This window comes from Falco rusticolus, chromosome 4, assembly GCF_015220075.1.
Source record: "Falco rusticolus isolate bFalRus1 chromosome 4, bFalRus1.pri, whole genome shotgun sequence".
In the NCBI taxonomy this organism is placed as follows: domain Eukaryota; kingdom Metazoa; phylum Chordata; class Aves; order Falconiformes; family Falconidae; genus Falco; species Falco rusticolus.
The window spans coordinates 55,268,923-55,286,593 of record NC_051190.1 but is presented as its reverse complement, the minus strand read 5'-3'; the positions used below and the strand labels follow the sequence as shown (position 1 = coordinate 55,286,593).

Below are 17,671 nucleotides of genomic sequence, written 5' to 3'. Positions count from 1 at the left end.
TTTCCTTTCCTGTGCACACTGATTTATCTTTGGATCAATCAATAGAAGGTTAGCAGACTTTCTAATGAGAGCGCAATGTTAACCAAAATTTGTTCTCATTATTTTTGAAACATGAAAGAGATATAATATACATCATGTAACAGTTTCTTCTGGTCATCATCTGTGAAATTCAGTTAATCGTTATAATTAGCTGTTACATGATCGTACATCCATAATATGATAGGAAGAAACGTTTAGCTTCAGGGAATTACTCAGGATTTAGTTCAGTCTAAGAGAAGAATATAGCTCATCATCTCTGTTTAAACAGATCTACAGTGCAGTACACATATACCAATTACTTCAAGGGCCTCTGTTACCTTAGTATTGAAAATATGTAAACTATTCACAGGGTGCCTCAGACTGCAGAGAATGCTACTTGATTGTATGTGACCATGGTCAGTTTACAAATCCTCCTTCAAATCTTTCTACATTCTCCCTTTTTACCACTTACTTACACTTACAGGATTCTTCTATCCTGAAATATACGGTCGTTCATGATCTGTCAAAATAAACAATCTCAGAATTTAAACACTGATTTACAGATAATACATTTGTAGAAGGACTGTGTGAGCCACATAGTACACTAACACATCCTTAACTGTTGCAGATTTCTAAACATTTCTTCATTCTCTAACCAGATGAAACATCTGGATCAACAGAAGTGAGCAGTTGATGCAGTTACATGTCAGTGGTAGTTCCTGCAGTGACATTCAGAGTGCCTTTAGGAGAATCCTACTTAGTTAAAGGGGAAATAAATGCTAACAAGCAAGGGCTTCACCACCTGCCCTTTACCAACACCTTGTGAAACAGCAGCATAAAAAGACAACCTCCCTTGTCATAACTGTGAGGGAAGTATCTTCAAAAATGCTGCTGAAATACTGAAGACTGAAGTTTCTCAAGATCTGTTGAATGGAGAGCAGTATGCGAAGGAAAGCTTGTCAAGGGACTGTACCATGACACCTCCAGTCATCTGATGGCACCAGACTATCTGAAAACTGAAAGCCTCATCTTTGGAGCTAAGTCAGAGAAGGTAGAAACATACATAAAGTTTTCACAGCACTGTGGAACTTTAACGACCATGTTAGAAAGCACATGATATCAGAAACTCCATGAAAGTTTAAAAATATTTGTGGGGAATGAAGATAATTACTACAGATCAGTGAGCTTGTTTCAATGAAGGAGGATCAACTTTGAAATCTTTTGAAGACAGACAACCAAGACAGAATTTCAGGTAAAAAAACCAAGTCATTTTAGACTTGTGTCTCTATTTTGGGAAAGGATATGTTTTGCAGGCAGTGACAATTTCTCCATATGACATCACAAAGCTGTTAAGAGATAAAAATGTCTTTGAGTCAGCACACCAAACCCCGATTGTTTTCTGAGACTGAAAACCAGTTAGGGTATTGTGCTATGGACCACGTGTTGATTTAAAAACATTTACACATGGTTTAAAATACAGTCAGAGATCACTACTGAAACAGCTATTTGAGAATCATGACTGTAGGGAACATTTACAGAGAAGGGACGGGAACATAACCAAGGCGAACCGGGCAGTGGGATGGCAGTAGGGTACCCAAGCACTGACATCTCTGCCTCTTAGTCTTGGCTGGAGTAGGGCAGCAGAAACTGATGGTTCTGCTCTTACACCTTTGATGTCATTAGTACTAAACTGAGCTACACTAGGCACATCTGTAACAGTCAACAACTTAAATCACACCTCTGACAGCAGAGTAGACTTTTCCCTTTGCACAAGGGAAAATTTCTTCAAAGAAATAACTGATCTCCTTCCATATTCAAAGTTGGATGTACCACTAAAAATTAAGTCAACTTGGGTAGACTGTACAGAAATTTCAATCTGCAAAATCCATTCAAATACTCCAGTTTAGCTTTCTGGAAGCCTTTCCCTGGGACACCAGCCTGTGCTCTGTAGCATTCAGTCCCCATAACCGTATTTCCAAGCTCTAAGAATTTTGATAAAATGTATCAGAATTAATTTTGCTGTATTTATTTTATATCCTCCTGTGGTGGGTTGACCTTAGTTGGCTGCCAGGTGTCCATCAGACCTCTTGCTCTGCCTCTCCTCATCAGGACATGAGGATAAAATAAGATGAAAAGCTTCTGGGTTGAAATGAAGACAGTTTAATTAAAAAAAGAGCTGAAACTGGCTCTATCCAACATGGGGGCAGCCCCTGGCCTCTTCTCACCCAAGCCACTTCTGCAGCCACTCTGCTATCAAAATCTTGCCATGTAAACCCAGTACACCTCCTCTCTTTCCACTCTCTCACTTTCTGGCATTCTAGAGCCTCCTAGTACTTGCCTGGGGCAGCACTTATTTTCCAGAGTTTGTTTAGAGCCTACCAACAAAAAAACCAAAAACAAAGATCTGGTCCCTAGGCATCACAACAATGCAAGCAATAGGAAGATAACTATTACTATCAGTAATCATCAATGATCTGGTCCATACACGAAGAGGCAAACAAGAAACTACTGCTACAAGCACCACCACGACAACAACCACAATATCACAACAAACAAACAAAATCTCTTGCCTGACCTTGCAAAAAAAATGAAATAAATTCTTCTAAAACTGCAAAGTATAATTTACATTTGCATACATTTGTGAGATTCGTCCAAGCATTCAGGACATTGCTAATACCGGAGTTGAAACATAATTATTAAAAAACATTTTGGGGGATATATTAGCACTTCCAAAAGAACATAGAAATTTATGGAGATAATTTTCCCTTTCAATGATATGACTCTTATTTAACTCTTTTATGCAAAGTTTCTCCTGCAAAGCTTCCTGCCAGGCCCTTGTAGTCAAAGGCAGGTTGATGTGAACTGTTATTACATAGCATTACTCCTTCATTACAAAATTATACGTTTTATGTACAGCAAAATTGCATAATCTGTGTAATTAGCTCATCTCATTTATTGCTGGCAATGCAAATATCTGTGAAGGTTGAACAGAGGGGAAAGTTGACATCCATTCATAAGGATCCCAACTGTAAACCAGACTGGCTATACTGTCTGCCTTGTCCCAGGGCACAGAAGGCTGAGATGACCATTACCTAGAGGCACCCAAGACACTGATTTATAGTAAATACCTGCTGTAAAATGCAGCAGACCAGAAGCCAACCTGTAAACAGATCAGTGCCTGTGAGCTGGGGCATGGGATGAACAGTTAGAGACAGCTTAACACTGAGAATAGAGAAGTTGAGGATGCTATGTCAGACCCACTGACGCATTAAAGCCCCACAATGCACAGTAAAAAACCTAATCCTTCCCCATTCCTAGATTTCCTTACTTTTCTCTTCTTTTCCCCCTTGTCCTGACAATAGCTTTGTTTCTTGTTCTTACTCAGTATGATTCTTCACTTTCTTTAACCTAGATTTAAGCTGCTTGTTTCACTACCACTTCATTTCAGATGCTTGTGGGCTGCCCAGACCCTAGTGACCCTCTCACACACCTTCACTACTCACAGACAAGTTGCAACTGCATTCAAGGGGCTGATATCAAACGGGAATTAAGCCTTCAGAGGATCAACACACAGCTCCTTTAGATTTAGCATGAAAAGGCATTGCAGAGCCTGATCAAAGGCTTTCCCCCCCCCCCCAACACATGGTCTTTCTCACTTTGTAGCCCGAGTGTATGAATTCCTCTTCATTTGTGCTACAATGTTGCATGATGTATTTGAAGTGTATTCCCCCCACCAAAAAAACCCAAAAAATAAATTTTGAAAAACTTAAAATCAGCTTATGGAAAATGAAGACAATCTCCACTGATAAAGCAGGACAGGATAGTTAAATAATTTATCTTCACTGGATCGAGGAATGAGGCAAAATCAACTGGATGCAATATGTGAGAATAGGTTATGTATTGTACTGGCAAATGTAGCCTAGGAAACATCTCTGCATTGCAGAGAAGAGTACTAAATAGCTGAATAAATGTGATTTTGACAACTAAGCATTTCCTTTGGCACACAGAAAAATTGCAGGTGCTACAGACCAGGAGACCTGCACCAAGACAATAAGGAATGAAAATAAAGAGATACTGATGAGCTGTGAAAACATATGGTTAAACACAGAAATACATTGGTAACTGTAGTGACTAATTACACAGATTAAATATCCAAGCTCATGGATTTTTTGCAAGTCTGAAGATGTTAATTACAATAAGTTCAGTTTTCCCAGAACACACAAAGGGATGTTTTCCATTCAGTTCATATCTTCTTGTTGAAAATAGAAGATTTTTATTGCTGAGAGTCCTGGAGACAACGGTATTAAGACATTGAAATCCAGCTGCCTGCTTAGCACTTTGTACATCTGAAAGTCTTCATATGAAAACTCTTATAAAGGACTGCAAAACACAGATTCTGTCCTCAAAATTGTTCTGCTCCACCCCAAAGAAATCAATGATACTGAGGAATAGAGGCGACATATTACCAGGGAACTCCTTGCATTAAACCAAAGAAACAGGAGAGAAGTTACAGAGTTGGAAGGCTTCAGAGTTCCTGATTTATTTGAGTTACTTTACAAAGGGCAAGGCTGAAGGACAGGAGACTGAAGCAGCTTGCCTGAGGTCAATTGCAGGGTATGAAATAGGCATTTACTGTCTGTTCTGACAGTTACAAGCTGCATTCAGCACGACATTACACTAGTCCTACCCCTTTCAAACTGGTACAACCACAAACACTGTCTCTTGACTGCAGAAGGGTACCAGAACAACCCCACAGTTAGTGACATCCCAGATGGACCAATGCAAACTGTGGTCAGGTAAGTCTTTGCACTCATGTTGAAACCTGCTCCTTTAAGGCAGCATAGTCAGAACCAAAGTGGTTCTGTATTGTGAGGTTGTGGTCCTGTCACATGCCTGCCCACCAACTCAGGGGACAAGACAGCCACAGGAGGGAAAAGAGCAAGAAATGATCAGGAAGGGAACTAGTCTATGAACATCTTCTCCCACAGAAGCATGGAAAGAGGGAAAGTACTTAGGCTAAATACTAAAAATCAAGCTGCACATAACTTTTTCATTTACAAGACAGATATGTTGGCTCTGACATTTTCTTCTGTTGAGTTTTAATTTGCTCAGAGACTCTGGTGGCACTGCTGTTGGTAATTGTGTCTGTTACTCTATGCTGCCTGCCTTGGATGCAGTACAGCATGTATCACCTGTTCTTTATATTTGGTATTTAACCAATTCCCTTCTCTCACCTGCTGTTCTTCGAGATCAGATCTCAAGAGTTTTGTTTGTTGTCTCACAGCTGGCAGCCAGCATGCACGGCACTCCAGTTCCTCACAAATGCTTTCTGCATGTCTCCTAACGTTTGCCCCATCTACCCGTCAAGGTTCATGTAGGGCATTCTTTGACAGCCCTAATATGTAGCCATTCCTCACCTGTGTTCTGTCATGCCATCCTCCCATCTAACCTCACAACACTTTGTCCTTAATTATCTAGAAGCTGGTGGCTGCTTCTCACCTCTGCACACCTGCCATGTTACACTGCCAGCGCTTACTCCTGCATAATGGCATTTCTACATTTTAAATCACTTAACTAAAGTCTTCTGCAGAACTCCCACCTCACTCATTCCTACAGCAACTCTTAACTCAAGTTCTTCTCCAGACACAAGGTCTCTGACCCTGTGCTCACTGTCACCTCATCCAGTAACCTCTCTTTCCATAGTCAAGGTACTTGGTTGACACCCCTGCTCTTCCTCTTTTTTTTCCCCCTCATACTTCCATTCTTCCTGCAACCTTTTGTAATTGCAGAGGAGAAATAAATTAGCAGTGGAAGCCAGTCACTCCCAGTGAGATGAAAAAATCTTTTAACTCTGAGCACTGTTATGTGTATTTCCCAAAAGTGTCATTCAGATGTGGCAGGGCTCCTGCATCAGACATTTACCTCATTACTTGGATGAAGCTCCAGGCTCGTTGGAGGGACATCCAAACAAAGTCACTGGTGCTCTCTTCTGACAGTTGAACAGAAGGTTTATTCCTCTTACCCCAAGGTAGAGGAGAATGTGGATACCAAAGTCAGAGTTCAAGTTTCCAGCAAGCAGTATGCAAGACCCAGATATTTGAACCTTCCAGCACTCAAACTGCTTAACTTCATCTCAAGGAAGCTATTTTTATCTGGTTCTTCTACCTTGAGCTCATAGCTTTTTTGAATGAGCCATCAATGAGTCATCCACGTTTCAGGATTAAATCAAAGCAATTAGCCCTGCCTTTTCCAGCTGATTTTCATTAAGGTAACATGGCAACTAGACAAAGGTCAGTGCCCTGTGAGTTTCACTCGATTCCCCTAAAGACAAGTGAAGGATGAACTAAAACAAGTAAAATGGTGCACAAAAATTACACATGAATAAGTATATGGAATCAAAACAAGAGACCAAGACTACTCTCACTCTGTTGCACATCGTGTAATACAAAATCTTCATATTCTCCTTATAGCTCAAGTGTACTAGAAATGAAAAAACACCACCACTAAATGTGATGTCACAGGTGTCCATGAAGAACAAAAGCCTGATGATAGAGACCACTGAAGGATTCATTTGAAATCTGCGTGGCTATTCATGGTACTTTCTGTGCCTAGTCAGGTTACTGTGGGGAATGGGAAAATAGGACTGGGGTTTTGATAGAGAGCCTAGAAGAGGTAATGCACTGAAGGCAAACAGGAGGCTTACAAGTTATCTAACCAGTTGAAAAAGTGATGAAAAAATAACAACACAGATTCTCTCAAGGCCCTGTAACTGGAACAAGCGTGGTGAGGTGTTCCACCTCTCCTTGTCCATGTGCTGATGTAATCATAGTAATGCAGTCATCGATCCACAGCTGAGATCTAACAGAGAATCAGTAAGATAGGGATCTCTAGGAAATGCTTTACACCCATTTGCTGAAAAATCCAACTATTATTTATCATACTTCTAGTTACAGGAGAGCATTTTACATACTCCCAAGACATTATAAACTGAAACACACTACTATGATGCCAGTGCTCTTCCAACACACTTGTGCCTCTCGTTCAGCTCAGAGACCCTTTTATTTCCCTCAGCATCCACTGAAGGAATAAAACAAAGTGCTTGTGTGTGAATAAAACTGCTATTATTGTTGCCGGAATTTATTTTACAGGAGAAATGTGCAGTGAATATAAGAGAAATGAAGGGGTTAAGAACAGGTTAGAATGAAAAACACAAGGCCAGGCTGAGAATGGGTTTGTCGGTGGATAAGGATGACTTAACTACAAGATAAGACCTCTGTGGTGATCTTTTATCTCTCCCCTGAGAAAGAATAAGAACAGAAGCAAAACTCAGTATTCATACTACTACAGCCTCCCTCCCTGGGACTGGGAAATGCAATGCACCATCATAGCTGCATCCCTGTCCTTTTTGGGACTTAGGCTTTGAAACAGAAAGCAGATCCAAATAGAACTTTGTCCTCTCATTTCTCAAACAAAACAAACCAAAAGCCTTCTTATCTTAGTGCTATAAAGATTTGTTAGTCAGCTTTGGCACAGTGCTGCCAGCCAACAGGTGGAAATGTGCATTTTTAGAGACGCCTAACAAAAGGGAGACATTTGTTAAATATTGGCACAGTAATGGGACAAGTGAGTGAGTTTATACATGAGGTTTATGGGAAGTGGGAAATTCAGAAGATCAGATTAGATGGCTAAAATGAACCAAAAATGCATTTATGGGATCCTGGGTTTCTTTAGTACAAAGTATTGGCAAGGAAGAATGAAAGAAGTTCACTCTACAGAGGTCTTGTGAGCTGGTGGCACCGGTAGCTGGCTCAACACAGCCCCACACCACTCAGAGGACAAGTATACGACTGTGCAAATCCCTGCAGCTTCCCACCCAAGATGTCACTATCCACATCCTGAGGCAAGGAGCTCTCAGAACATAAGCCCTTGAAGAAAAGGCCTTCTTACATCAGGGGTCTCTCTCCAACCACCCCACCCCACCCCCAGCTCCTGGGACAGAAGAAACTCTTACCCAGCATCCTACCCAGCAGCAACCTGCCAGGTGCTTTCTCTATGAAAGCCTAACACTCTCTCTGAAATGCTCCCTGCTTCGCATCAGCCCATCATTCCCTGCCTTTTACTCTATTGTCCTGGAAATAATAGGGCGTCCCCAGTTTATGATACCTAGAAAACCATTTCCAGCAACCAAACATCTACTGTTTGCACTGGTTTCCAAGCAGAGCTCAGAGGATTCAGTTGGTCAAGTGTATTAAGATCAGCACAGAAACTAAGATTCTTGAAAATACCCTCTGCTTCCGAAGTCTGCATTAGCTACTCTAGTTGAAAAACAGCAATCTCTGTAGCAAACAAACAAACAAACGTGGCAAGCCTGGAGATTCTGCAAGTAGTAATGACTACTCAACATGTACTTTGAAATACATAAATGCTGATGTTTCAGGGATTACTGGCATAATTCAGCAATAATTAAGCTAAAATTCTTAGCATAAAAGAATCACTAGGAATTCACATCTAAGTTTAGTTAAAAAGGTGAAGATGCACTAGCAAAGTAATTTCCTAACTTCCTTCTCTGTCTCATTTCAATAACACATTTTCTGTTTTCCAGATCTCCATTGGCTCCCTGGCTGACTCAAGATGGTAAGGAACTGCATTAATTCTTGTGTCACTGTATGGTCGGTGCTTTCCAACCCCCAGGGGTTTTGGATAATTCAACTGCATTGGGAAGGTGTCTTTCTTCTTCTGTTTTCCTAGGGAAAACTCTTCATGCGGTCTGGAGGGTTTTTTCTGTTGTTTTTGTTTTTAAAAACTGAGTTTCTGTTCCTATCATTTGCTTCAATGTATTGCTTCTCACTGCACAAGTCTCATACAGAGCAGCATCTGGCCCTCTGTTATTCCCAGAATTGCAAAGAAGCCAGCATAAAGCAATCTGAGTTTTACTGATTTTATGAATTTGTCCCAAGACCTACCAATTACAGACACTATGAATAACATCTGAGGGGAATGAAACTGCACTGAAAAAGGAAAATTTCTACTAAAAATCTATTCCACTCCAATTTCCATGGGAAACCATATTTTTCATTGGCTTCTCAAGCTAATAAGAATGCCTATTCTAATCAGGATGTTAAGTTATAAGCAATACTGGGGTCCAAAACTGAGTAACAGATTCCCTTCCACTGGATGGCAGACCATGAGCAAAGACTTGTGTGACTTTCGGAGCCTGAGAACTTTACTTGGACGAGAACACATCATTGTTTTTCCAAGCCATAGAAATTGCAAAGATTCATCATTACATGAACTGCAAAGATGGTTCCATGTCACTGAAGAACAGAGAGGAAAATACAAAGAATCTAAATCCAGTCAACAGACTCACTGACCCGCAGAACACCCTTCCCATGAGCAACACGCAAGTTCAGCAGTCACTGCTGAGAAGGGTATCGTCCCACTGTTAATATACCTATTTGTTAGTTTCGTTAAATGGGAGCACCTTGAGCATCTGCCAAGTACCTGAGGGTCAACAGGGAGAATCTAATAGGGGACAGCACTCAGGCAGGAGAGATGAGGTCGACGCAATAGGAAGCAGTACAGCAATGATCATGGTGTGTACAGCAAGGAGGAATCCCTGCATCATCCGAATGCAGTTTCTTGTTGACTGCTTAAGCTTCTTTGATAGACTCGCTTCACACCTGAATGGCTACATTACGTTTTGCATAGCTCCACGTCTTCTAACTTAACACATACCTGCCTGGGAACAAAGCTTAGCACTTCACTTTCTTTAGCCTTCCAGAGCAGCGCTGGTGAAACCACCAACAACCACCTACCTTCAGCCAGTGACCTGCTCTCATCAAATGCTCCACAAAGGCAGTGACAGCAGGGTTCCTTCCAGAACATCCTCCACCTCCTCTTCCTCTATGTCCTTGTCCCCAGTTCATTTCACTGAGTCTCTTTTACCACCCAGCAGGATGGGGAAGCTGCAGAGGCAGCACTGTCGGTACTTAGAGCAGGACAAAGGCCAGGACAACTACTGACATCAGTTTTCCTTTACCCCATCCATTATTTCCACACCCAAGTGACCCAGTGCAGATGCCTGTGGACACTTTACCTGCACTTTAAGTGACACCCTGTGGCTGAGAGGAGGAATTACGGGTGACCCTTCCTTCAGTGGCACTCTCCCTAAGGTTTTCTGACAATAAACACAGAGGCTGAAAGCCAGTGAGTCGCTGGCAGTCTCAGGTGTTCAGTGACTGGAGGGAACAGCCTGCTTCCACCTTCCTTGACCTCGTCCTCCCACAGCTTGGCTGGATGGAAAATGGGCCATAAGGCAGAACAAAACAAGAAATTCCACATCCACAAGTGTCCACACTAGGTGTAGCTGGGTGGGATTTCCTCTCATTTTGACATTGTGAGATGAGGATTACCGGCTTTGTCTCCCTTCGTAATGTATGTAATGCTTTTCCGTTCCCATATGTTCCTGAGCTATTCACTCTTCCACTCCTCCCCTGGCCCCTGAAGCACACGATTTTGCAAGCATCGTCTAATTCCTAACTTGTGAGAAGAAACTGAACCTCAGTCCATCTGTTTGCCAGCTGGTAGTTGCTGTCAGCTTAGACAACAGCTCGCTATCTCATGCAAGTTGCAGAGGTGGATGGGGCAGCTTCCTTAGAGAGAGGGTCACAGAAGCTTCCAAGAATAATGTGGGCAATGCTGTGTTTGCTGACCCTCCTGAAAGCAACAAAGTTAAGAGCCCTTTCAGAGACTTGTCACTGCTCTCCCTCTGTGACAAGCCACTTTCTCCAGCAATCCTGGGGATTTACCTGAAGGGTAAAGCAAAAGACTGGGCCTCTTGCTGCTGCTGTCAGGTCTGATTGACTCCGGCAGAGGATCAGATGGGCTTGATGCAGAAAGGCAGCAGCTATTCCTGGCTCTGGGAAATGTGTAAACTCTGCTTCAAAAGTCAAGCCTAAACTTAAGAGACTCCCAATCAGATAAAATAAGATCATAGCAAAGCCACTTCATAACTTACTAGTGGAGAACAAAAATACTAATCAGTGTTTAACTGCCGGAGAAAAGGTCCCTGACCATGACTGAAGTAACATTAACAATCTTCTTATTTTACTACATGCAATTAACTTGTATTCTGTGCTCAATGAAGAAATCACATGTTTCACAGGATAATAGTAGCAGGAGCAAGAAAAGACACGTTCTTTTCATTCCTCATTTTAAATATTGTTTTCATCAATCTTCTTCCAACTGCAAAATCAGAGCCATCTCTTACTCCAAATTATGCTTCACAATGGAAAGAAAAAAAGAAGGAAAACTTGAGGGGGAAAAAAGTAAAACTTCTCCCATCTGTGCATGCACTCAAATCAAGTGCCTCCCACTGCTGTATTTGTGGAAGAAGTCAGCCTAAACCAACGACAGGGAATGAACAAAGATGGTTGAAATCTTAATCTGGATACAGTGCTATTGGAGTCAGGCTGACCTAATCAACTGCAGATTTGGTCTCCTCAGAGAGAAGCTTTACAAGCTTAAAAATTATTTTTTATTTCCTCCCCCAGAATTCCAGTTCTGGCCTTTTTCCTCTGCCATGTTTGTTTAGTTCCTTATCTCTCTCCTTTCTTTAACTTCCATGTATTCCTGACTCCTTAGCTGAAAATACAATATTGGTCACCCCAGGATGGCTAAAACATGAATTCTGTGAGATTGCAAACTTTTTTTTTTTTTTGTTACAGCCTTTTCCTAGCTAGTTCATACTTAAAGTTGGCTACAAAACATTTCTTCTTACCCCAGATTTCCTTCTGTCATTAAACAGTGCAGCAAGAGGTATGAGGTGGGAGTAGTTTTAGGGCTTCACAGTACTTTTCTGAGTCTGAAAATGCTCATGCATTGCCTACCGAAAACAGAAGGTTGTATATTTGATCTTTGAAACTCTTATTTCAGAAATGTCTTTTAAATATCTAGAGACCTTCAATCTAAATGGCAGCACATCAGCACTGCTTAGCACCTGCTGCCTTTCAGGCTGGGATACTTTCTCTCACCTTGTCCTTTTCCCCAGCCCACACCACAGCTGCATCTCCTCCCTGCATCGAACTGTGCCTCCACTCATGCTTACAAGGCTGTGTTGATAGGTATTTTATTTCTGTCTCTCCAATAAAGACGAAAGGCCACAGAGCATAAAGGATCTCTGTCTCTTACAAAGGGATTTAGCTTTCAAAAATGCACCCTTTAGAATAACCAGAATAACCACTGACAAAGTAAATCATGTGAATGTGATCAACAGGTGCTCAAGACACTAAAATACACAAGCAAAAATGTTAATTGATCCTCTAGGCTAGCCACTTACACAAGTGCACATTCTCATAATTATCAGGACAGGTCTTACCCATATAGTATGAACACGACTCTGTGGCCAATGATTTCCAAGCAAGGCTCATGTTTTATATGCAAGCTGAATCCACCACTCCAGAAGAACTTTGAACAATAACTAATCAGAAAGAAAAGCAGCAGAGGTTAGATCTTGATGAAAGAATGGCTGTTTAACCTATGAAAATTAGCTTTTTTAAAAAATAAATCATCTCTTTAACCCCTTTCAAAAAAAGGGGGATGCAAAACAGAAGAGCAATTAATTCACTTCTTCACCCTTCCTTCAGCACACAAAAGATTATTTGCCTCTGCTCAAGATGAGACCACAAAGAACTGCAGGAATTTTTCTTTCACTGCCAAGTAAGCCATGTCAATAGGTACAAGTGTGATACTTGTGCCAATGGCTCTTTCTTCCATGTCCATCCGTGTGAACAACAGCCCAGCTGCTAAGTCACCAACCCTTTCCAAATGATTCTCAACAAGGCAGCTGCTTATAGGGGCCATCAAGGAACACACGGTGTTCACACCCTCAGAACAAGGAGTAGGCAAGGAGGGACCAAATCCCCACCAGTGCAAGACTAGCAGTGCCTGTCTGCCCATTTTCAGCAGCATACTCCCTGGAGAAGACAAAGGTGCTTTTTGCAATTCTCAAAACAGTCATATGAAGTGCCTATCTTAGTCAAAGAACTTTCCTGTACTGAGAGAGAAAGAGAGGGGGGTTTGCAGAGAGAGACTTGGAGCTATAGAGACCTTTTATTCCTGTCAATCACAAAAGCAGTTTGAGCTCAGTCCCCAGGGGTGGGTCCAGCTCAGCTCAACAGACACCCAGGGATGAATTCAGGGGCTTAAACACAGGCATCAGATCATTCAGCTTAGAGTATCTGCAACAGCTATGTAGCCTTGAGGATAAACCACAAACCTACACAAGACCTGGGTCCTCTGAAACAGGAACTAGACACCAGACAAAATACCCCTGGACATACCAAATGGCACTAACATTTCTGCATGGGCTACTGAACTGATCTACACGTTTAGGCTGAGCTGAGTAACTCTCTGGGCTTCACCCCCTGTATCAATTAGAGCTCCATTAACTTGTATTACAGCTTAGATACTTAAATTAGCTGTTGATACCTACTTGGAAATACCTAGATTTGTGTGTCTTAATCTGAAAGACGGAAGCCTTTAAATGCTTCCACCTCCTGCCTGCAACCAGCACAAACCAAGCAGAGCAGCGACCGATGGACAGGTCTCACCATGGAATACCCCTCTGCTGCACCAGCTGTGTAGACAAACTCAAATCAGACAGCTAAGGCTCCAAGAGTCAACACTTACTGTCCATCAGATGAACATATAATTCTGGATATCCCCATTGCACAGCGCAGTTTGTAGGCAAAGGAAAGAGCTAAAGTAGATATACTTTAGCCTGTAACATGCTGTAAGCATTCGCATGTACAACCATGTTTTTTACAATCAGGAAAAGAAGTCTCATTACTTCCCATTTGCTGAATTAATCAAGCTTCAGGATATCCTAATAAGTGACTTACTCTGTTTTTTAAACAAGGATAAAAGCTTCACACTGTCAAAGCATAAACACATCTAGAGGGCAGCAATGATATTGTCATTTTTAGCTAAATATAGAACCTGAGCAGAGACAAGTGCACAGCCACACACTGCACCAACACATACATTCCGCTCCCACCCCCACGCCACCACCCCACACACCCCCACCACTTAAGAATAATACATATAGTTTTGCTGCAAAATTGCAAAGCTATAAGTGTATGGCATCATTTTGAGATCCTTGGTCAAAAAACATTTTGCTTATATTCACAAACCATACGGCAAGGTAACCAGATCTTGATTTGTCAGTGTGACTTTATTTCCCAAATAAAAAGGGAGGGAAAAAAATCACCAAAATAACCAAGTGTTACAGATGAAAAATACTCACAGACTGACAAACTTCGTTTTACAAATCCAGCTGAAACTTATCTGAGTCACTCAGCAGTTCCCAAGAGACACACAGGAACACACGCACAAAATCACCATGGGAATTTTTTGCAGCTAGAATGGAAATATTTTATGCAAACAGTTTATTCTATAGCAGCAAACAGGAGGGGGAATTTTTATGCAGTAGTTCCTGAGTTTTTTGACTCAAATACTCTTTCATTAAATTTTGCTGGCATATTGCAGGGTTTGATAGCATTCCCCATCTGAGCACTCAGGGATTCTGAGTTAGAACGAACATCAAAAAATGATCGTTGACAAGATGGATACCAAGCCAGGCAGTTCCATCCAAAGCATTTGATGAGCTGATCTGTGGAGCAATCTATATATCGCATTTTGTCTTGAATTCCATACAATACATGCACAGAGACTATAATAAGGCGCAGAAATAGCCCCATGACTACCAGAACTTGGGCAGTCTGGTTTGCCATGGATCAGTGTCTTGACTGAGTCTGGTTTAAGTTTTTCATACAGTTCAGGCACTTCCCGACCTGGATTTTCTAGTATCTGCAATGTAAAAGTTTTCATTTCTGGGAAATGCTACTGGGTTCATTCCCTCCAGCTGATGAATTACTTTTATGAAACTGGTAGAACTTGGAATCTTTGAGAGCTTCATTTCTAAAAACAAAACACACAAAAACCCCCAACTGAAATCGATGCAAAATTTCTATACACATTAGAATGGGAAATATAGCCACAGCCATACAAAACCAAACTAAAGATATGCTATAGTTCCTAAAACATGGCAGCTTGCAAACACAGGAAGCATGACAGTATAATAAATAGCTGAGTTACGACCTAGAACTGGATAAGCCCTTATGGGAGAAGGACATTGCACAGTACTTTTTCTAAACTTGTCTGTTTTCACTCTCTAAACCAATTCAGTACAATGTTACACGCCATCATTTCTCACTTTGCCTCATCAAAATGCACAACAAAACAGGACAAAACTACACGACATGTCCTAGGCAGAAATCTTACGTTGATCTAAGTCATCTCCTGATCAAAACTTCACTTTGCAGCTGTATTATTCACTTCTGAAATTTGCAAGATCTATTTCCCATTTTTTATCAGTTGTCTGTACTTATTTTATTATCTGCATGAGGTACACAGCCTAGGTTTTTAAGCACATTGAGTCTTATTACAAATGGTCCTCCTGTCAGCCCACAAATGAACTTGGTGAAATGCAAGGAAAAGTAGTCAGACCGCAGCAGTATTTGGCCTTCCCCAACTTTGAACATGTTCTGTGTGTACTAATTTCCACATCTTTCAAATCACAAAAGAGATCGCACCTCGGTATTTACATCTTACCCTGCTGTCCTACCATTTTCCCAAGCCTTGATCACCAACTACTATCTCCCAAGAAGCTACTGATTTTACAAGTTGACTCAAATCTTGGTATATTCTTTCCAGTCCTTTTCTGCACCACAACTTGGAAGAGCTACACACATGGAGGCATATAAGATCAACTGAAAGCCACCTACAGTGGCTTCAGTGTACTTTGGTTCTCTATTGCAAGCTACATATGCTACCACATCTGGGTACCAGTATGCACTACCAATCAGTCCTGCAGACATATGTTTTCTTAATGTGTCTACTCACACTTTACGTTGAAAGGAGAAAAATGTTCATTTCCCTAGACTATGACAAAATAATGCTTCAGCATTCCAGTAATCTATTTTCATCAGTCTTTAGTTAGCATGCCATTGTTTTAAGAGCAATGAATGTTAAGAAAATGTATTAGCACTGTAATACAAGCAGTAGCCACCATTGAGAAGGAGAGAAGCAGGGAAGAACTTTAAATCAGGTCATTGATGAACTACTGAAAGCACAAACAGAGTTTATAAAAATAAAATGGGGCATTCAAGGTTTTATTTCTTCTATATACAGGAAACACATTTAAATTCTCTCAAATGTGTTTACGATATAAATATGGAATCATTCATAATGCATTTCTTTCTTTCTTTTTATTTTTTTCCTTCCCTCTATCCTTTTAGAGAAACAAAAATGAGGCAATGGAAATACTGACATCCCTCACCGAAAAAAGGAAACAGGGGAAAAAGAAGCCATACTGCTTTAAGGTATCTTTTCCATGGCTGTTCCTTAAGGGTCCATTCTGATACACTTGCTCTTGTCTGAGCTGTCCTTAATTCCCAGAAATTTTCTTCTAACCTCAAATGAGACTGTAAAGGTAGTGGACTACCTGCAATAATCAAAGACAGCACAACCCAGCCCTCTGCATGTTCCTGCCTATTTCATTGCAGAGAGCACAGGTCAGAGAATATAGGGTTTGAGGATGATCTTGCAGTTGTCTGAGGTAACCTCCTTACTCTGCTCAAAGTCAAGGATGACAGAAGCTGGTCCCTAAGAACAAATCTGGAAGAGGGCTTTGTTTTGCATAGCAAACCCACAGAACTTTTGTCTAGTTATCTGACCCTTGACACCTAGAGCTGGGGAAAGAATAAACTCACTTTCAACAAGTTAAAAAATAAGGCCTAAGATGACAGGGTCATTCTTTTACAGGACTTACTGAGAATGCTAGTCCCACAAAATTAGCACTACCTGAAAATTAGATTACTAACACCTGAGCGACAATTCAGAGTGAAACGCGGAATTAAATGTCACCATGGTCAAAAGCACACTGAGCAGTCTGAAAAAAATGAGTGACAAACAAGTGGGTACACATATTTGGAACTAATACGTTAAAACTTCTTAACGAAAGGTCCGAACAATATTAACAGATAAGGAAAAGGAAATGAGTGCCTCGGTCCGACAGCCTGAGTAATAAATTTTTAGTGAGTCATCATGATTGTTTACTTCTAAGACTAAAGCATCAGTTTCAAGAGATTTCTAAGGAGCCCCCATGCTCCCTCGTTTTGAATATTATTTGCCTCATAATATCCTCTACTGTTTCCCTTGCAGTAATGATGCAGCCACTCCAGCCTCATAAGCCAGCCGCTGAAGTTACTAAACAGATTCCAGACCACAGCCTTCTGTTTGCTAGATACAACTTCCAACCCAGTTTGTCCCCCGGTTCACACAGACAGCTTCTGAAAGGGAGTGTCCTTTCAAAATACAGTTCTTGGGCATTAAGACTAAATACTTCACAAGCCAAAGGTTCTTTAATTCTCCTGGCTGAAGCACTGCTATACATATCTACACATGAACAAACACACAAAGCATGGTATACCAGCCTTAGATGGCAGAGGAAATTTTTGCCCAGATATACCTAATACACTTAAGTAAAGAGGAATCGGTGTCCAAAAGTCTGTGCTTTTGAGAAATCTGCATC

At 41.2% G+C, this 17,671-nt stretch overlaps 1 protein-coding gene across 3 annotated transcripts in view; it reads right to left on the bottom strand.

Annotated features, from left to right (window-relative positions):
* The window catches only part of CRHR2 (corticotropin releasing hormone receptor 2), a 160,208-nt gene that overhangs the window by 93,230 nt on the left and 49,307 nt on the right, over positions 1 to 17,671 (bottom strand). The window lies entirely within an intron of this gene.